This window comes from Triticum dicoccoides, chromosome 6B (assembly GCF_002162155.2).
Source record: "Triticum dicoccoides isolate Atlit2015 ecotype Zavitan chromosome 6B, WEW_v2.0, whole genome shotgun sequence".
Lineage (NCBI taxonomy): Eukaryota > Viridiplantae > Streptophyta > Magnoliopsida > Poales > Poaceae > Triticum > Triticum dicoccoides.
The window spans coordinates 156,710,794-156,732,780 of record NC_041391.1 but is presented as its reverse complement, the minus strand read 5'-3'; the positions used below and the strand labels follow the sequence as shown (position 1 = coordinate 156,732,780).

Here is a 21,987-nt window from a genome sequence, read left to right as displayed (position 1 = left end):
GCCTCCTGAGTTCCACAAAAAAAAGCAGAAGAAAGAAGAGAGAGAATCAGCATGTCTTCGTCTGGCTATGTGGCTGTTCCTCGGTGCTCGGTAATCTTCGATGGCACGAATTATGCTGAGTTTGTGGGATTCATGCGTATCCATATGTGCGGGCTCCTCCTGTGGGGTGTTCTCTCTGGCGAGGTACCCTGTCCGCCCTGCCCTGTTGCTCCGGTGGCTCCTGTTCCACCGGTACCACCGGTACTTGCTCCGGATGCTTCTCAGGATGCTCGGGATGCAGCCAAGGCTCTTGATGATGCTGCAGTTGATGCCTATGATCAGCAGGTATCCGCTTATTCTGATGCCCTTTCAATCTACCGGGATGATCTGTCTGCTTACACTCAGTGGTGCAATGATGATGCTCAAGCTTCTGCGGTTCTCACTGCCAGTGTCCTCCCTCAGTTTGCTTCGGAGTTCATGGCCCTTGGCACTGTTGCATCGATGTGGTCCTATCTTTGTTAGCGCTATCAGCCCTCTGGCGATGCTTTATACCTCTCTGTGGTGCGTCAGGAGCATGCTCTTCAGCAAGGTGATTCCTCTGTTGATGAGTTCTATTCCCAGCGCTCTGCCATCTGGCGTCAGATGGCAGAGCACTGGGAATAGAACTCATCAACAGAGAAAACCACGCAACAGCTAAGAGATATACTCTCCAGCGGAGTCAGCACGAAAAGTACGAATGGGCGTGGCAAACTGAGTGTGAACCATGGCAGCAAAACGTTTGTATATAGGGAGAACCTCGCTACAAGATTTCATAAAGTAGAGCCAAGTGTAGCGAGAGAAATCATCAATAAACAAAACATAGTAGCGATGACCACCTTTCGAATCAAAGGGAGCAGGACCCCGGACATCAGAATGAACTAAGTCAAAAGGACGCTGAGATACAGACTCACTAGTAGGATAAGGTAACTGGGTCTGTTTGCCAAGTCTGCAGCCATTACAATGTAAGGAGACATCTTCAGATACAGACCCTAAGAGGCCCTGACGAACTAAGGAAGACAAGCGAGAGCCACAGATGTGACCAAGGCGATGATGCCACTGCTGGAAGGACGCGGACGAAGAGGCGGCAAGAGCATGAGAGCTGGCATTAGTGGTGGCAGCGGAAGGAACACAAAGCCAGTCAACCTCCCAAAGGCCCTCTGACTCACGGCGCCGGGGGCCAGCACCAACCAAAACCTTGGTGCGACGATCCTGAATGGAGCAAGAGTCGGTATCAAGAATGACACGACAACCAGAATCAGTAAGTTGGGCAGCGGAAAAAAGATTCATGGTAAGGCGAGGAACATGTGAAACACTCGGAACAGAAAAAGATGGAGTGGAAAGAATACCACGACTAGCAACAGGAAGAGATGTGCCATCGGCAGTAAGAACATTGACAGGCGAATCAAGAGGTCGGAGAGAAGACAACACGGAAGAATCAGAAGACATATGAAAAGAGGCTCCAGAATCCAAAACCCACGAAGATGTACCTGACTTTGTAGATGCCTGTGATGGTGAGGAGGTGGATGCGGTCACAGCAGCAGTAGAGCCAGTCGATGAGGAGCCTGAGGAAGCAAGGAGACGCTTGAGGCGAACAATGTCCTGGTCAGTGAGTAACGGAGTCGAGGAAGACATAGAAGGCCCGCTGGAGGAGGAGCGCCTCTGGTCTCGCTTCTTTTGGCGACAATCAGACTCTGGGTGACCTTGCCGGGAGCAGTAACCACAGATGGTGTCACGGCGCGACGTGCCCTTCTCAGCATAAGAAGGACGGCTCACCCCCCTGGAGGAGTAGGCAGGAGCGGCGGAGCAATGAGGCAAGCGGACGACACAGGAGCCCGGGCAGCCAATACTGACGGAACCAGAAGCAACCCAGCAAAGCGAAGGCGTGTCTCCTCAGCATGGAGCTCGGCAAGCACCTCCGAGATAGGGACATGACCACGAGCAAGCAAGTGAGAACGCCTGGGCTCAAACTCAGAGCGGAGACGAGATAAGAACTCGTGAACCCGCTGAAACTCCAAATCGGACCGTGTAGTCTGACAGCAATGGCAAGTTCCACGCCCATTCGTACTTTTCGTGCTGACTTCGCTGGAGAGTATATCTCTCAGCTGTTGCGTGGTTTTCTCGCGGAATAGGGTACTCTTGCCCAGTTCTCCTGTCCGGGTGCTCATGCTCAGAATGGTGTTGCCGAGCGAAAGCATCGTCATTTGCTTGAGACGGCTCATGCACTGATGATTGCTGCTTCCCTTCCACCCCATTTTTGGGCTGAGACTGTTTCCGCATCCACCTATCTCATCAACATTCAGCCATCGACTGCTCTGCAGGGTGGCATTCCTATGGAGTGTCTCACCGATCGCTCTCCTGACTACTCAGCTCTTCGTATGTTTGGATGCGTCGGCTATGTTCTTCTTGCCCCCCGCGAACGCACCAAACTGACTGCTCAGTCGGTCGAGTGTGTTTTCCTTGGCTACAGTGATGAGCACAAGGGCTATCGGTGTTGGGATCCAGTGGGTCGTCGCTTGCGCATCTCGCGTGATGTGACTTTTGATGAGTCTCGCTCTTACTACCCACGTTCTTCTTCCTCGAGCTTCTCTGTGGACGACCTTTCTTTCCTTCTTCTTCCCGATACACCCTGCTATGTGCCTCATGTGTCACCTCCTCCTACGGCACCTCTCCTTCCTTCTCATTCACCTCCGACCCCGTCTTCTCCCTCCTCCTCCTCCACCTCTCCCCCATCCTTTCCAGTCCGTCGCCCTCTCTCACCGTTTCCTCTCCACTATACTCGACGTTCCCGTACTGAGGATATTGCCTCTGACGAGCCTTCCACCTCGGGTGCACCTCCTCCCACACCCCCTCTGGTTCATAACCTCCGTGCTCGGCCTCGCCCTCCGCCTGATCGCTACTCCCCTGATCGGTACGGTCTCTCTGTCTTGCCTGAGCCCACTTCCTATCGCACTGCCATGACTCAGCCCGAATGGCAGCTTGCGATGGCCGAGGAGCTTGCTGCCCTTGAGCACTCTGGCACATGGGATCTCGTTCCCCTCCCTTCCGGTGTCCGTCCCATCACCTGCAAGTGGGTCTACAAGCTTAAGACTCGCTCCGATGGTTCTCTTGAGCGCTACAAAGCTCGTCTTGTGGCCCGTGGTTTTCAGCAGGAGCAGGGGCGCGATTATGATGAGACTTTCGCTCATGTGGCTCACATGACCACTGTCCGCACTCTTCTTGCTGTGGCTTCTGTTCGTCAGTGGTCTATCTCAACTTGATGTTCAGAACGCTTTTCTCAATGGCGAGTTGCGTGAGGAGGTTTATATGCAGCCACCACAGGGGTACTATGCTCCTGATGGTATGGTCTGTAGACTTCGCCGCTCTCTATATGGTCTCAAACAGGCCCCTCGCGCCTGGTTTGAGCGCTTCGCATCTGTGGTGACTGCAGCTGGTTTCTTGGCCAGTGATCATGATCCCGCGTTGTTTGTTCACACGTCCCCTCGTGGTCGGACTCTTCTCCTTCTTTATGTTGATGACATGATCATCACGGGTGACGACTCTGACTACATTGCCTTTGTTAAGGCCCGCCTTCACGAGCAGTTCCTTATGACCGATCTTGGTCCTCTTCGCTATTTTCTTGGGATTGAGATCTCCTCCACCTCTGATGGCTTCTACATCTCAAGAGAAATATATTCAGGATCTTCTTGCTCGAGCTGCTCTCAGTGATGACCGCACTGTTGTGACTCCTATGGAGCTCAACGTTCAGCTTCGTGCCTCTAATGGTGACCCTCTTCCTAATCCCACTCGCTATCGTCACCTCGTCGGTAGCCTTGTCTATCTTGCTGTTACGCGTCCTGACATCTCCTATCCAGTTCACATCCTGAGTCAGTTTGTTTCAGCCCCCACCTCTGTCCACTATAGTCACCTCCTCCGTGTTCTACGATATCTTCGTGGCACGATCTCTCAGCGCCTTTTCTTTCCTCGCTCCAGTTCTCTTGAGCTCCAGGCTTACTCCGATGCTACCTGGGCTAGTGATCCCTTTGATCGACGCTCGCTGTCTGCTTACTGTGTTTTTCTTGGTGGCTCTCTGATTGCCTGGAAGACCAAGAAACAGACTGCAGTTTCTTGCTCGAGTACAGAGGCTGAGTTACGAGCCATGGCTACGTTGACGGCTGGTGATCTGGTTGCGATGGTTACTTGAGGATTTTGGTGTGACGGCTACTACCTCGACTCCCTTACTGTCAGACAGTACTGGTGCTATCAGTATTGCGCGTGACCCGGTGAAGCATGAGCTCACCAAGCACATCGGTGTGGATGCCCATTTTGTGCGTGCTGCTGTGCAGGATCAGACTCTCGCTCTTCACTATGTGCCCTCTGAGTTACAGTTGGCTGACTTCTTCACGAAAGCCCAGACTCGAGCGCAGCATACCTTTTTCCTCTCCAAACTCAGTGTTGTTGATCCACCATGAGTTTGAGGGGGGGGGGGGTGTTAGATGTGTATAGTCCCTTTTCGGTATATCCTCGTTGTATAAGGGGTTTTCTGCACTTTGACACACATGTATATGTAATGGCCTTTGGCCCACAGGAAATGTAGTTGCTCATTATCCAACACCCTACAGTGAAAAATGAGAACTACTCCATACAGCTTTTGCATTTCAGAGGTGTGGCATTGTCAATATGATGTACTATTATTTCAGTATGATTACATTTGAGTTCTTTTTCAGTTTTCACCTTTCTGAACTGTACCTACCTGCTTTTCATGTTCTGAACTTCAGTTATCAGCGGAACCTGACAACACTGTATTGGAGGCTTAGGTTTAGCAATCATGATAATCTCTAGTACATTACTAAAGCATAAATGTAAGCATACAACTCTGTAGCTCACATGAGTAAGGACCTAGGATTCCTATTAACATCTGCGATGATGCATTAGCATCTGCAAAGAAGAAAGAGCAGAAGATTTCAGACATCTTCTCTTCCCCTGCAGTGAAAAATGTGAACTATACAGTTTTTGCAAACGCTTCAAGCGATCAATTATTTGCCTCCAACACACACATAATCCACTTGTCCACACAAATTAGAGTCGAGTCTGCAGTAGTAGCGGTGCAAACTGCAAAGCCTAGCGTCACCGCCTCTTGGGGAGCTGGAACGCGCGCTTCAGGAACTGGCAGGCGGCCTCGTCGTCGCGGTGGCAGAGCACGCGGAGGATCGTGTCCGGGTCCGTCCGGCACCACCGCCTGGTCGTCAGCGGCATCGGCAGGGCGGCCCGGGGCGACCCGCCGCACGCCGCCGCCGCCGTCGTCGTCGCGATGCTTAGCGCCTCCACGACCCGCTCCGCCGTCTGCCCCATGAGCGCGACCACGCCCTCGGCGGCCTCCGCCTCGCTCTCCGCCACGTCCTCCGCCACCAGGCCTTCCCCGCTCGTGCAGAAGGCCCGCTTCAGGCTCCGCAGGTCCTCCTCCACCATGCAGTGGTCCTCCTCCACCATGCAGTGGTCCTCCCTCGTGAAGCTCCGGTGGTTGCCGCCGGCCAGCAGCACCATCAGGAAGGCCTGGAACGAGGCCTTCATCACCTCCCGCACCGCCACCAGCTGCGCGCGGTCCACCAGGATGGAGACGAGCAGCGACAGGTTCTGCTTCAGCGTGCGGAGCGCCGGCCGGATGCGCGCGTCGGCCACGCCGCCCGCGTACAGCCCGTCGTAGAACGAGTGGTGCGAGTCGAAGAAGATGAGCCGGTACGCGGCCACCTCGGCGACGTGGGCGATCGCCGTCTGGGCCGCGGTACGCGCGTGGTCGAAGTGGCAGCACGGTGCGGCGAGGAGCCGGCTCGTGGTGGACGGCGAGGTGCACGCCCCGCCGCCTGCGGAGAAGGAGGAGAGCGACTTGTCCAGCGCCTGGATGTGGCTGAGGATGTAGTGGACCGTGTTGAGCCGGACGTACAGGCGCTGCGTGCCCCGGCTGGTGGACGGCCGCGGGTTGTGCCCGCCGGCCGCGCTCACGCTCTGGCCTCCGCCGTGGTACGACGGGTTGCCGCGCCCGCCGCTCGTCAGGGGCACCCGGCACGGCGCCACCGCCGCCCTCTTCCACAGCCGCTTGATCGTCGAGTCCTGGTTGCACCTCGTCAGCGCCGGCAGCGGCGGGAGGTAGCTCTGCTTGTTGCCGCAGGAGGCGAGGAAGGAGACGTAGTCCTGGAAGACGGCGCCGAGGCCGTCGGCGAGGTCCTGCAGCATGCCGTCCCTCGCGCTCACCGGGATCGCGAAGAACTCGTCCAGGGTGGCCTTGGCCGGCCCCGAGCGCCAAAGACAGGGCGCACTCCAACGCCGCGGTGCCGGTGCCGGTGCCGCCGTTCCCGTACCACTCGTGGTAGTCAAGCAGGCGCTTCTCGGACCAGTCACGTATCGCGCCAAGAGCGGTGGAGAAGACCCGCGCGTACACGGGGTCACGGGGGCTGTCCTGCCTGGCGCCGGCGTCAGCGGCCACCTCCGCGAGCACCGCGAGCCCCGCGCCGGCGAGGTCCGGCTCGACCTGCCCGGTGGCCACGTACTGCTGGAAGAGGACCCAGGCGAAGCACACGTTGTGCAGCATCCGGTTGATGCCGAGCGTCGTCCACGTCCTCCTCATGAGTTCCAGGAGCTCGTCCACCTCGTCGAGCACGACGGTCTCGTCCCTGAGGTCGAAGATGCCCTGGAGGAGGGAGACATAGAGTATCACATTGAGAGGGTACCCGTCGGCCCAGTGGCAGGCCTCGCCGGCGGGGGCGGAGCGCCAGGCCAGGGCGAGCACGGCGTCGCGGAGGGCGCGCATGGCGTCGGAGGCCTTGCCGGTGTCGATGGCTCGGGCCTCGGCTGCCTCCATGACCTCGCGGAACCGGAGCACGGAGGCGCCGTGGCGGTGGTCGAGCGGGACGAAGCTGTGCGTGATGAGGCCCGCCTCGAGGAGCTTGAGCTGGCGGCGCTGCCACTGGTGGTGCTCGGCGCCGTCGGCGAAGTCGGGCAGCTTGAGCTGCCGCAGCAGCTCCAGCGGCAGGATGATCGTCTCCGCTCTTCTGCCCACCTGCATTGCGATTCAGAACCATCATGACATGAGCTCGAAATCTGGAACACACGCATTGCACGAAACCGGCGCGTGAATGGCAATGCATGAACGGACCTGTCCGACGAGGGTGCGCATGAGCGTCTTGCGGAGGCGCGCGTCGCCGTGCTCCGTGATGCGCATCTGCTGCCGCATGATCTCGGCGGAGGTCATGGGCGGCCTGGCCCTGGGCGACCCAGCCGGCGCCCGCACGGCGCGGCCGGGGGAACCCAGCGCGGAGCGTTCATGCTGCCGCTGCGCAGGGCGGTGGACGGCTGCGTGGCCCTGCGCCCCTTGAGCCCGAGCGCGCGCTTGACCCGGCTGTTGAGGACGTTCATCCCGGTGCCGCCCCTGGGCCCGGCGCCGATCCTGGGCGAGGCGTCCCCGCCTTCGCCGCCGTCACACGCCGCGCCCTTGGCGTTGCCGCCGCCGCCGGCGCGGCAGGACATGAAGAAGACCTCGTAGGCGGCCTCGCGGACGTCGGCGCGGGAGAGGCCATCGAGGCGGCCGAAGGGGCAGTCGAGGGCGTCGGCGGCGGCCGCGGTGCCGGGGCCGGGGCTGCCGTGGAGGGCGTCGGCGTCCGGGGAGCGCGCGTAGGAGGCGGAGCGGGAGCGGTAGTGCTGCAGGAGGCGCGGCCCCATGGGCATGGATGTCCGGCCGAGCGCGTGGTGTCTCGGGCCGAGGGAGAGGCGGGTGCGACCCAGAAATGGTGGAGGTGGGGGAGAGGCCAGGCCACGCCGTGGCCACGGCCACTCGCGCGGGAAGGAGGCGCCCCCCGAAACCGCCGCTCCACGCACGCTTCCATGCGAATCTCCGCTTCCACGTCTGGTTATTCTTGGCTCGTTGCAGCCGTGCCGCGGTGCTGCTACTGGCAAAGCTCAGAGCATCTCCAGCCGTTGGCCCCCCAGGAGCGCCTAAAATCGCCGACTGCGGATGAGCCGATGCAAAAAATGGACCTAAGACGAGTTGGCCCCCAGCCGCCCGGCCCAGGACTGCCCAGGCGCGTTTAAAAAAGACAAAAATATAGCAAATTTTGGCATATATTACATAATAGTCGTGGATTTTTATTACTAACTAGCTAAACGCGGAGTAGTCGCCGTCGTCGCCGCCATCCTTATTATCGTCGTCGTCGTCGGGCTTCTCCTCCTTGATGCGGCCGTCCCTGATGGACCCCTGACCGGCGTCGCCAACGCGAACTGGTGGCGGCGGCGCGTCGTCGTCGTCGTCGTCGCTGTCCTCGATGACGACGATTCCTCCTTCGTCGCGGCCCCGGCGGCGCCGCGCGAATCGCCATAGGGCGGCGCACTGGCGCTCCCTCGTCTTCTTCAGGGAGTCCGCGCGCGCCCATTCCAGGGCCGCGTCGTCGTCGAGCTCGACGTCGCCGCCGTGCTCCGTCCTCACCGCGGGGAGGCCCGGCTCCGTCTTTGCCGGCGCCAGCCCCGGCTCCGTCTTGGGCTTGACGAAGCACGGAGGAGCCGACGAGCAGGCGCGCCAGCCTCCCTCGTTGATGACGATGCCGGTGCTGCGAGTGCGCCTGCCGAGCGGCGTCTCCGCCGCGGGCTCGGCCTTGACGTCGAGCAGCGCCGGAGTGCCGGAGGAGTGCAAGGAAGAGCGCGAGGAGGAGGAAGAAGAGGAGGCGCCGAACCTCCTTGGCGTCCATGGCCCATCGCGTCGGGGGTGAGCCGTGGCCGTGGCTACCGCCCTCACCGGGGGTTATGCCAACGGCGGGTCGTTGCCGCCCTCGAGGTACGTCAGAACGCCCTCGAGGGTGCGGCCGGGGACACCCCACCACATGTGGCGTCCCTCGCTGTTCTTCAGGCGGCCACCACTGGCGCGCCGTTGGTGGACGCCATCCTCTGCTGTTGCCGGTGCTGGAAGTATGCCGTCCACGCCGCTTGGTTGTCGGCGGCGTACTCGGGAAGGGCGAGTTGGGCGTCGGTGAGGGAGGCGCACGACCTCGACCTCACCAGCGAAGTAGGAAGGTTTCGCCCACGGCGTCGGGCAACGGGGGAATGGGTACTCCCCTGTTGCTGAGTCTCCACCCCGTCGGTCCGGCGCGCATGTCCGGCGGCGCCGGGATGTTCGCCTGGAACAGGAGCCAAGACTCCTGTTCGCGGAGCGAGCGGCGGCCGAAGCCGTTGGCCGCCGCCTCATCTCCGGGGAATCGCTCGGCCATCGGGAGAGGGAGGGAGGGAGAGGGAGGGCTCGACGATGGCGCTCGGGAGAGGGAGGGCTCGGCGGCTAGGGCTAGGACTGGTGTGGCCAGAGGCGAGGGAGGCCACCGGCTTATATAGCGGTGCAGCGCCCGTGTGAACGCATGCGAGGGAGGGGAGGCGTCGGCGCGCCGCCCCGTGACGCGCCACCCGTGAGGAATCAATGGTAAGGTTGACCGGCGGCAGCCTTGCCATTGATTCCCCACGGGAAACCGAGGCGTTGGGGGGAAGACGACGCGCGATGTTGCTGATGCGCCGGGCCTGTGGCTCTTTCACGCCAAAACCGCTCGCCCCGGCGCCCCCGAGCGTCTCCCCAGCGCGCCGGGTTCGGCCTGGGTCCGCCGACGCTAATTTCGTCCCAGGCTGGCGAAAATCGGACTCCTGGGGGCGCGACTGGGCCAATTTTTCAACGCCGGCGCGAAAAAATCGCCGAGGGAGACCTTTCTGAGGGCGCGGCTGGAGATGTTCTTAGCCCCATGCTGATGCTGCCACTGAGCCGCTCTAGTGATTTTGCAGCCAGTCATGTTCTCAATTCAAATAGTAACGGTTCTGCTAGGTCTCGCATCTCCTTTTTCTATAACCTAGGTCTCGCAACTCCAGTTAAATTTCTCAATTCAAATAATAAATAGTTTAATTTCGTTATTACAACCCAAACAAATAGTTTATCGTTCAGTACAACAAATAGTGCAATAAACACAACAAATAGTTCATGAACAATACAATGTCGAACGCAGAAATCTGTTGGGGAACGTAGTAATTTCAAAAAATTTACTACGCACACGCAAGATCATGGTGATGCATAGCAACGAGAGGGGAGAGTGTGTCTACGTACCCTCGTAGACCGAAAGCGGAAGCGTTATGACAACACGGTTGATGTAGTCGTACGTCTTCACGATCCGACCGATCCAAGCACCGAACGTACGGCACCTCCGTGTTCTGCACACGTTTAGCTCGATGACGATCCCCGGACTCCGATCCAGCAGGGTGTCAGGGATGAGTTCTGTCAGCACGACGGCATGGTGACGATGATGATGTTCTACCGACGCAGGGCTTTGCCTAAACTCCGCGACGATATGACCGAGGTGGAATATGGTGGTGGGGGGCACCGCACACGGCTAAGGAACGATCACGATGATCAACTTGTGTGTCATGGGGTGCCCCCCTGCCCCCGTATATAAAGGAGCAAGGGGGGAGGCCGGCCGGCCCTAGGGGGCGTGCCAAGGAGGGGGGAATCCTCCTCCTAGTGGGAGTAGGATTCCCCTTTCCTAGTCCCACTAGGAAGGAGGAAGGGGGAAGGAAAGAGAGGGAGAGGGAGAGGGAAAGAGGGGCCGCGCCCCCCTCCCTAGTCCAATTCGGACTCCCCATGGTGGAGGGGTGCCACCTCCTGGGCTGCTGCCCTGTCTCTCCCCTAAAGCCCATTAAGGCCCAATACTTCCCCGGGGGGTTCCGGTAACCCCTCCGGCACTCCGGTTTTCTCCGAAATCACCCCGAACAATTCCGTTGTCCGAATATAGTCATCCAATATATCAATCTTTATGTCTCGACCATTTCGAGACTCCTCGTCATGTCCGTGATCACATCCAGGACTCCGAACAACCTTCTGTACATCAAAACATATAAACTCATAATAAAACTGTCATCGTAACGTTAAGCGTGCGGACCCTACGGGTTCGAGAACTATGTAGACATGACCTAGAACTATTCTCGGTCAATAACCAATAGCAGAACCTGGATGCTCATATTGGCTCCCACATATTCTATGAAGATCTTTATCGGCCAAACCGCATAACAACATACGTTGTTCCCTTTGTCATCGGTATGTTACTTGCCCGAGATTCGATCGTCGGTATCTAATACCTAGTTCAATCTCGTTACCGGCAAGTCTCTTTACTCGTTACGTAATGCATCATTCTGTAACTAACTCATTAGCTACATTGCTTGCAAGGATTATAGTGATGTGCATTAGCGAGAGGGCCCAGAGATACCTCTCCGACAATCGGAGTGACAAAACCTAATCTCGAAATACGCCAACCCAACATGTACCTTTGGAGACACCTGTAGTACTCCTTTATAATCACCCAGTTACGTTGTGACGTTTGGTAGCACCCAAAGTGTTCCTCCGGTAAACAGGAGTTGCATAATCTCATAGTTACAGGAACATGTATAAGTCATGAAGAAAGCAATAGCAATATACTACACGATCAAGTGCTAGGCTAACGGAATGGGTCATGTCAATCACATCATTCTCCTAATGATGTGATCCCGTTAATCAAATGACAACACATGTCTATGGTTAGGAAACATAACCATCTTTGATTAATGAGCTAGTCAAGTAGAGGCATACTAGTGACGTTATGTTGGTCTATGTATTCACACATGTATTATGTTTCCGGTTAATACAATTCTAGCATGGATAATAAACATTTATCATGAAATAAGGAAATAAATAATAACTTTATTATTGCCTCTAGGGCATATTTCCTTCAGTCTCCCACTTGCACTACAGTCAATAATCTAGTTCACATTGCCATGTGATTTAACACCAATATTCATATCTGTATATGATTAACATCCATAGTTCACATCGTCATGTGATCAACACCCAAAGGATTTACTAGAGTCAATAATCTAGTTCACATCGCTATGTGGTTAACACCCAAAGAGTACTAAGGTGTGATCATGTTTTGCTCGTGAGAGAAGTTTAGTCAACGGGTCTGTCACATTCAGAGCCGTATGTCTTTTGCAAAATATTCTATGTCTACAATGCTCTGTACGGAGCTACTCTAGCTAATCGCTCCCACTTTCAATATGTATCCAGATTGAGACTTAGAGTCATCTGGATCAGTGTAAAAGTTTGCACCGATGTAACTTTTACAATGAACTCTTTTATCACCTCCATAATCGAGAAACATCTCCTTAGTCCTCACTAAGGATATTCTTGACCGCTGTCCAGTGATCTACTATTAGATCAAAATTGTATTCCTCCGCCAAACTCAGAGCAAGGTATACAATAGGTCTGGTTCACAGCATAGCATACTTTATAGAACCTATGACTGAGGCATAGGGAATGACTTTTTCATTCCCTTTCTATTTTCTGCCATGGTCGGGTCTTGAGTCTTACTCAACTTCACACCTTGCAACACAAGCAAGAACTCCTTCTTTGACTGTTCCATTTTGAACTATTTCAAAAAATTTATCAAGGTATGTACTCATTGAAAAATCTTATAAAGCGTCTTGATCTATCTATATAGATCTTGATGCTCAATGTGAGCTTCACCAAGGTCTTGCTTTGAAAAACTCTTATTCAAGTATCCTTTCATGCTATCCAGAATTTCTATATCATTTCCAATCAACAATATGTCATCCACATATAATATTAGAAATGCTACAGAGCTCCCACTCACTTTCTTGTAAATACAGGCTTCTCCAAAAGTCTGTATAAAACCAAATACTTTGATCAACTCATCAAGCATATATTCCAACTCCGAGATGCTTGCACCAGTCCGTAGATGGATCACTGGAGCTTGCACATTTTGTTAGCACCTTTAGGATCGACAAAACCTCTTGTTGCATCATATACAACTCTTCTTTAATAAATCCATTAAGGAATGCAGTTTTGTTTATCCATTTGTCAGATTTCATAAAATGCGGCAATTGCTAACATGATTCGGACAGACTTAAGCATAGACACGAGTGAGAAACTCTCATCGTAGTCAACACCTTGAACTTGTCGAAAAACCTTTTGCGACAATTCTAGCTTTGTAGATAGTAACACTATCAGCGTCCGTCTTCCTCTTGAACATCCATTTAATTTCAATGTCTCACCGATCATTGGGCAAGTCAATCAAAGTCCATACTTTGTTTTCATACATGGATCTCATCTCAGATCTCATGGCCTCAAGCCATTTTGCGGAATCTGGGCTCACCATCGCTTCTTCATAGTTCGTAGGTTCGTCATGGTCCAGTAACATAACTTCTAGAACAGGATTACCGTACCACTCTGGTGCGGATCTTACCTTGGAAGACCTACGAGGTTTTGTAGTAACTTAATCTGAAGTTTCATGATCATCACCATTAACTTCCTCACTAATTGGTGTAGGAATCACTGGAACTGATTTCTGTGATGCACTACTTTCCAATTCGTGAGAAGGTACAATTACCTTATTAAGTTCTACTTTCCTCCCTCTCACTTCTTTCAAGAGAAACTCCTTCTCTAGAAAGGATCCATTTTTAGCAACGAATATCTTGCCTTCGGATCTGTGATAGAAGGTGTACCCAACAGTTTCCTTTGGGTATTCTATGAAGACGCACTTCTCCGATTTGGGTTCGAGCTTATCAGGATGAAACTTTTTCACATAAGCATCGCAGCCCCAAACTTTAAGAAACGACAACTTGGGTTTCTTGCTAAACCACAGTTCATATGGTGTTGTCTCAACGGATTTAGATGGTGCCCTTTTAACGTGAATGCAGCTGTCTCTAATGCATAACTCCAAATCGATAATGGTAAATCGGTAAGAGACATCATAGATCGCACCATATCCAATAAAGTGCGGTTACGACGTTCGGACACACCATAACATTGTGGTGTTCCAGGTGGCGTGAGCTGTGAAACTATTCCACATTGTTTTAATTGAAGACCAAACTCGTAACTCAAATATTGGTCTCCGCGATCAGATCGCAGAAACTTTATTTTCTTGTTATGATGTTTTTTCCACTTCACTCTGAAATTCTTTGAACCTTTCAACTATTTCAAACTTATGTTTCATCAAGTAGATATACCCATATCTGCTCAAATCATCTTGTGAAGGTCAGAAAATAACGATACTTGCCATGAGCATCAACACTCATTGGATCGCATACATCGGTATGTATTATTTCCAATAAGTCAGTAGCTTGTTCCATTGTTCCGGAGAACGGAGTTTTAGTCATCTTGCCCAAAAGGCACAGTTTGCAAGCATCAAATGATTCATAACCAAGTGATTCCGAAAATCCATCTTTTTGGAGTTTCTTCATGCAGTTTACATCGATATGACCCAAACGGCAGTGCCACAAATAAGTTGCACTATCATTATTAACTTTGCATCTTTTGGCATCAATATTATGAATATGTGTATCACTACGATCGAGATCCAGCAAACTATTTTCATTGGGTGTATAACCATCGAAGGTCTTATTCATGTAAACAGAATAACAATTATTCTTTAACTTCAAATGAATAACCGTATCGCAATAAACATGATCAAATCATATTCATGCTCAACGCAAATGCTAAATAACATTTATTTAGGTTTAACACTAATCCCGAAAGTATAGGGAGTGTGTGATGATGATCATATCAATCTTGGAACTACTTCCAATACTCATCGTCACTTCCCCTCAACTAGTATCTGTTTATTATGTTACTCCTGTTTCGAGTTACTAATCTTAGCAACCGAACAAGTATCAAATACTCAGGGGCTACTATAAATACTAGTAAGGTACACATCAATAACTTGTATATCAAATATACCCTTGTTCACTTTGCCATCCTTCTTATCCACCAAATATTCAGGGCATTTTCGCTTTCAGTGACTATTTCCTTTGCAGTAGAAGCAGTCAGTCTCAGGCTTAGGTCCAGACTTGGGTTTCTTCACTTGAGCAGCAACTTGCTTGCCGTTCTTCTTGAAGTTCCCCTTCTTCCCTTTGCCCTTTACTTGAAACTAGTGGTCTTGTTAACTATCAACACTTGATGTTTTTCTTGATTTCTACCTTCGTTGATTTCAGCATCACGAAGAGCTTGGGAATTACTTTCGTCATCCCTTGCATATTATAGTTCATCACAAAGTTCTACTAACTTGGTGATGGTGACTAGAGAATTATGTCAATCACTATCTTATCTGGAAGATTAACTCCCACTTGATTCAAGCGATTGAAGTACCCAGACAATCTGAACACATGCTCACTAGTTGAGCGATTCTCGTCCATCTTTTATCTATAGAACTTGTTGGAGACTTCATATCTCTCAACTCGGGTATTTGCTTGAAATATTAACTTCAATTCCTGGATCATCTCATATGGTCCATGACATTCAAAACGTCTTTGAAGTCCCGATTCTAAGCCGTTAAGCATGGTGCACTAAACTATCAAGTAGTTATCATATTGAGCTAGCCAAACGTTCATAACGTCTGCATCTACTCCTGCAATAGGTCTGTCACCTAGCGGTGCATTAAGGACATAATTCTTCTGTGCAGCAATGAGGATAAACCTCAGATCACAGATCCAATCCGCATCATTGCTACTAACATCTTTCAACACAGTTTTCTCTAGGAACATATCAAAATAAACATATGAAAGCAACAACGCGAGCTATTGATCTACAACATAATTTGCAAAATACTACCAGGACTAAGTTCATGATAAATTTAAGTTCAATTAATCATATTACTTAAGAACTCCCACTTAGACAGACATCTCTCTAGTCATCTAAGTGATCACGTGATCCAAATCAACTAAACCATAACCGATCATCACGTGAGATGGATTAGTTTTCAATGGTGAACATCACTATGTTGATCATATCTACTATATGATTCACGCTCGACCTTGCGGTCTCCGTGTTCCGAGGCCATATCTGCATATGCTAGGCTCGTCAAGTTTAACCTGAGTATTCCGCGTGTGCAAAACTGGCTTGCACCCGTTGTAGATGGACGTAGAGCTTATCACACCCGATCATCACGTGGTGTCTGGGCACGACGAACTTTGGCAACGGTGCATACTCAGGGAGAACACTTCTTGATAATTAGTGAGAGATCATCTTAAAATGCTACCGTCAATCAAAGCAGAATAAGATGTATAACAGATAAACATCATATGCAATCAAAATATGTGACATGATATGGCCATGATTATCTTGCGCCTTTGATCTCCATCTCCAAAGTAATGTCATGATCTCTATCGTTACCGGCACGACACCATGATCTTCATCATCTTGATCTATATCAATGTGTCATCACATGGTCGTCTCGCCAACTATTGCTCTTGCAACTATTGCTATCGCATAGTGATAAAGTAAAGCAATTATTTGGCACTTGCATCTTTATGCAACAAAGAGACAACCATAGGGCTTCTGCCAGTTGCCGATAACTTCAACAAAACATGATCATCTCATACAACAACTTATATCTCATCACATCTTGACCATATCACATCACAACATGCCCTGCAAAAACAAGTTAGACGTCCTCTACTTTGTTGTTGCAAGTTTTACGTGGCTGCTACGGGCTGAGCAAGAACAGTTCTTACCTACGCATCAAAACCACAACGATAGTTCGTCAAGTTAGTGCTGTTTTAACCTTCGCAAGGACCGGGCGTAGCCACACTCGGTTCAACTAAAGTGAGAGAGACAGACACCCGCCAGTCACCTTTAAGCAATGAGTGCTCGTAGCGATGAAACCAGTCTCGCGTAAGCGTACGCGTAATGTCGGTCCGGCCGCTTCATCTCACAATACCGCTGAACCAAAGTATGACATGCTGGTAAGAAGTATGACTTGTATCGCCCACAACTTGTGTTCTACTCGTGCATATAACATCAACGCATAAAACCTGGCTCGGATACCACTGTTGGGGAACGTAGTAATTTCAAAAAATTTACTACGCACACGCAAGATCATGGTGATGCATAGCAACGAGAGGGGAGAGTGTGTCTACGTACCCTCGTAGACCGAAAGCGGAAGCGTTATGACAACGCGGTGGATGTAGTCGTACGTATTCACGATCCGACCGATCCAAGCATCGAACGTACGGCACCTCCGTGTTCTGCACATGTTCAGCTCGATGACGATCCCCGGACTTCGATCCAGCAGGGTGTCGGGGATGAGTTCCGTCAGCACGATGATGATGTTCTACCAACGCAGGGCTTCGCCTAAACTCCGCGACGATATGACCGAGGTGGAATATGGTGGAGGGGGGCACCGCACACGACTAAGGAACGATCACGATGATCAACTTGTGTGTCATGGGGTGCCCCCCTGCCCCCGTATATAAAGGAGCAAGGGGGGAGGCCGGCCGGCCCTAGGGGGCTCGCCAAGGAGGGGGGAATCCTCCTCCTAGTGGGAGTAGGATTCCCCTTTCCTAGTCCCACTAGGAAGGAGGAAGGGGGAAGGAAAGAGAGGGAGAGGGAGAGGGAAAGAGGGGCCGCGCCCCCCCTCCCTAGTCCAATTCGGACTCCCCATGGGGGGGCGCCACCTCCTGGGCTGCTGCCCTGTCTCACCCCTAAAGCCCATTAAGGCCCAATACTTCCCTGGGGGGGTTCCGGTAACCCCTCCGGCACTCCGGTTTTCTCCGGAATCACCCGGAACAATTCCGTTGTCCGAATATAGTCATCCAATATATCAATCTTGATGTCTCGACCATTTCTAGACTCCTCGTCATGTCCGTGATCACATCTGGGACTCCGAACAACCTTCGGTACATCAAAACATATAAACTCAGAATAAAACTGTCATCGTAACGTTAAGCGTGCGGACCCTACGGGTTCGAGAACTATGTAGACATGACCTAGAACTATTCTCGGTCAATAACCAATAGCAGAACCTGGATGCTCATATTGGCTCCCACATATTCTACGAAGATCTTTATCGGTCAAACCGCATAACAACATACGTTGTTCCCTTTGTCATCGGTATGTTACTTGCCCGAGATTCGATCATCGGTATCTAATACCTAGTTCAATCTTGTTATCGGCAAGTCTCTTTACTCGTTACGTAATGCATCATTCCGTAACTAACTCATTAGCTACATTTCTTGCAAGGCTTATAGTGATGTACATTACCGAGAGGGCCCAGAGATACCTCTCCAACAATCGGAGTGACAAAACCTAATCTCGAAATATGCCAACCCAACATGTACCTTTGGAGACACCTGTAGTACTCCTTTATAATCACCTAGTTACGTTGTGACGTTTGGTAGCACCCAAAGTGTTCCTCCGGTAAACGGGAGTTGCATAATCCCATAGTTACAGGAACATGTATAAGTCATGAAGAAAGCAATAGCAATATACTAAACGATCAAGTGCTAGGCTAACGGAATGGGTCTTGTCAATCACATCATTCTCCTAATGATGTGATCCCGTTAATCAAATGACAACACATGTCTATGGTTAGGAAACATAACCATCTTTGATTAATGAGCTAGTCAAGTAGAGGCATACTAGTGACTTTATGTTGGTCTATGTATTCACACATGTATTATGTTTCCAGTTAATACAATTCTAGCATGAATAATAAACATTTATCATGAAATAAGGAAATAAATAATAACTTTATTATTGACTCTAGGGCATATTTCCTTTAGTCTCCCACTTGCACTACAGTCAATAATCTAGTTCACATCGCCATGTGATTTAACACCAATATTCATATATGTATATGATTAACATCCATAGTTCACATCGTCATGTGATCAACACCCAAAGGATTTACTAGAGTCAATAATCTAGTTCACATCGCTATGTGATTAACACCCAAAGAGTACTAAGGTGTGATCATGTTTTGCTCGTGAGAGAAGTTTAGTCAACGGGTCTGTCACATTCAGAGCCGTATGTATTTTGCAAAATATTCTATGTCTACAATGCTCTGTACGGAGCTACACTAGCTAATCGCTCCCACTTTCAATATGTATCCAGATTGAGACTTAGAGTCATCTGGATCAGTGTAAAAGTTTGCACCGATGTAACTTTTACAACGAACTCTTTTAAAACCTCCATAATCGAGAAACATCTCCTTAGTCCTCACTAAGGATATTCTTGACCGCTGTCCAGTGATCTACTATTAGATCAAAATTGTATTCCTCCGCCAAATTCAGAGCAAGGTATACAATAGGTCTGGTTCACAACATAGCATACTTTATAGAACCTATGACTGAGGCATAGGGAATGACTTTTTCATTCTCTTTCTATTTTCTGCCATGGTCGGGTCTTGAGTCTTACTCAACTTCACACCTTGCAACACAGGCAAGAACTCCTTCTTTGACTGTTCCATTTTGAACTATTTCAAAAAATTTATCAAGGTATGTACTCATTGAAAAATCTTATAAAGCGTCTTGATCTATCTATATAGATCTTGATGCTCAATGTGTAAGCAGCTTCACCGAGGTCTTGCTTTGAAAAACTCTTATTCAAGTATCCTTTCATGCTATCCAGAATTTCTATATCATTTCCAATCAACAATATGTCATCCACATATAATATTAGAAATGCTACAGAGCTCCCACTCACTTTCTTGTAAATACAGGCTTCTCCAAAAGTCTGTATAAAACCATATGCTTTGATCAACTCATCAAGCATATATTCCAACTCCGAGATGCTTGCACCAGTCCATAGATGGATCACTGGAGCTTGCACATTTTGTTAGCACCTTTAGGATCGACAAAACCTCTTATTGCATCATATACAACTCTTCTTTAATAAATCCATTAAGGAATGCCGTTTTGTTTATCCATTTGCCAGATTTCATAAAATGCGGCAATTGCTAACATGATTCGGACAGACTTAAGCATAGATACGAGTGAGAAACTCTCATCGTAGTCAACACCTTGAACTTGTCGAAAAACCATTTGCGACAATTCTAGCTTTGTAGATAGTAACACTATCAGTGTCCGTCTTCCTCTTGAAGATCCATTTAATTTCAATGTCTCGCCGATCATTGGGCAAGTCAATCAAAGTCCATACTTTGTTTTCGTACATGGATCTTATCTCAGATCTCATGGCCTCAAGCCATTTTGTGGAATCTAGGCTCACCATGGCTTCTTCATAGTTCATAGGTTCGTCATGGTCCAGTAACATAACTTCTAGAACAGGATTACCGTACCACTCTGGTGCGGATCTTACCCTGGAAGACCTACGAGGTTTTGTAGTAACTTAATCTGGAGTTTCATGATCATCATCATTAACTTCCTCACTAATTGGTGTAGGAATAACTGGAACTGATTTCTGTGATGCAGTACTTTCCAATTCGTGAGAAGGTACAATTACCTTATTAAGTTCTACTTTCCTCCCACTCACTTCTTTCAAGAGAAACTCCTTCTCTAGAAAGGATCCATTTTTAGCAACGAATATCTTGCCTTCGGATCTGTGATAGAAGGTGTACCCAACAGTTTTCTTTGGGTATTCTATGAAGACGCACTTCTCCGATTTGGGTTCGACCTTATCAGGATGAAACTTTTTCACATAAGCATCGCAGCCCCAAACTTTAAGAAACGACAACTTGGGTTTCTTGCTAAACCACAGTTCATATGGTGTTGTCTCAACGGATTTAGATGGTGCCCTTTTAACGTGAATGCAGCTGTCTCTAATGCATAACTCCAAAGCGATAATGGTAAATCGGTAAGAGACATCATAGGTCGCACCATATCCAATAGAGTGCGGTTACGACGTTCGGACACACCATAACATTGTGGTGTTCCAGGTGGCGTGAGCTGTGAAACTATTCCACATTGTTTTAATTGAAGACCAAACTCGTAACTCAAATATTCGTCTCCGCGATCAGATCGCAGAAACTTTATTTTCTTGTTATGATGATTTTTCCACTTCACTCTGAAATTCTTTGAACCTTTCAACTATTTCAGACTTATGTTTCATCAAGTAGATATACCCATATCTGCTCAAATCATCTTGTGAAGGTCAGAAAATAACGATACTTGCCACGAGCATCAACACTCATTGGATCGCATACATCGGTATGTATTATTTCCAATAAGTCAGTAGCTTGTTCCATTGTTCCGGAGAATGGAGTTTTAGTCATCTTGCCCAAAAGGCACGGTTTGCAAGCATCAAATGATTCATAACCAAGTGATTCCGAAAATCCATCTTTATGGAGTTTCTTCATGCACTTTACACCGATATGACCCAAACGGCAGTGCCACAAATAAGTTGCACTATCATTATTAACTTTGCATCTTTCGGCATCAATATTATGAATATGTGTATCACTACGATCGAGATCCAACAAACTATTTTCATTGGGTGTATAACCATCGAAGGTCTTATTCATGTAAACAGAATAACAATTATTCTTTAACTTCAAATGAATAACCGTATCGCAATAAACATGATCAAATCATATTCATGCTCAATGCAAACGCTAAATAACATTTATTTAGGTTTAACACTAATCCCGAAAGTATAGGGAGTGTGTGATGATGATCATATCAATCTTGGAACTACTTCCAATACTCATCATCACTTCCCCTCAACTAGTATCTGTTTATTATGTTACTCCTGTTTCGAGTTACTAATCTTAGCAACCGAACAAGTATCAAATACTCAGGGGCTACTATAAACACTAGTAAGGTACACATCAATAACTTGTATATTAAATATACCCTTGTTCACTTTGCCATCCTTCTTATCCACCAAATATTCAGGGCATTTTCGCTTTCAGTGACTATTTCCTTTGCAGTAGAAGCACTCAGTCTCAGGCTTAGGTCCAGACTTGGGTTTCTTCACTTGAGCAGCAACTTGCTTGCCGTTCTTCTTGAAGTTCCCCTTCTTCCCTTTGCCCTTTACTTGAAACTAGTGGTCTTGTTAACTATCAACACTTGATGTTTTTCTTGATTTCTACCTTCGTTGATTTCAGCATCACGAAGAGCTTGGGAATTACTTTCGTCATCCCTTGCATATTATAGTTCATCACGAAGTTCTACTAACTTGGTGATGGTGACTAGAGAATTCTG

General features: G+C 49.6%; 1 pseudogene; it reads right to left on the bottom strand.

Moving 5' to 3' along the window:
* Positions 1-4,833: 4,833 nt before the first annotated feature.
* Positions 4,834-7,707, bottom strand: LOC119321285 (annotated as a pseudogene).
* Positions 7,708-21,987: the final 14,280 nt, after the last annotated feature.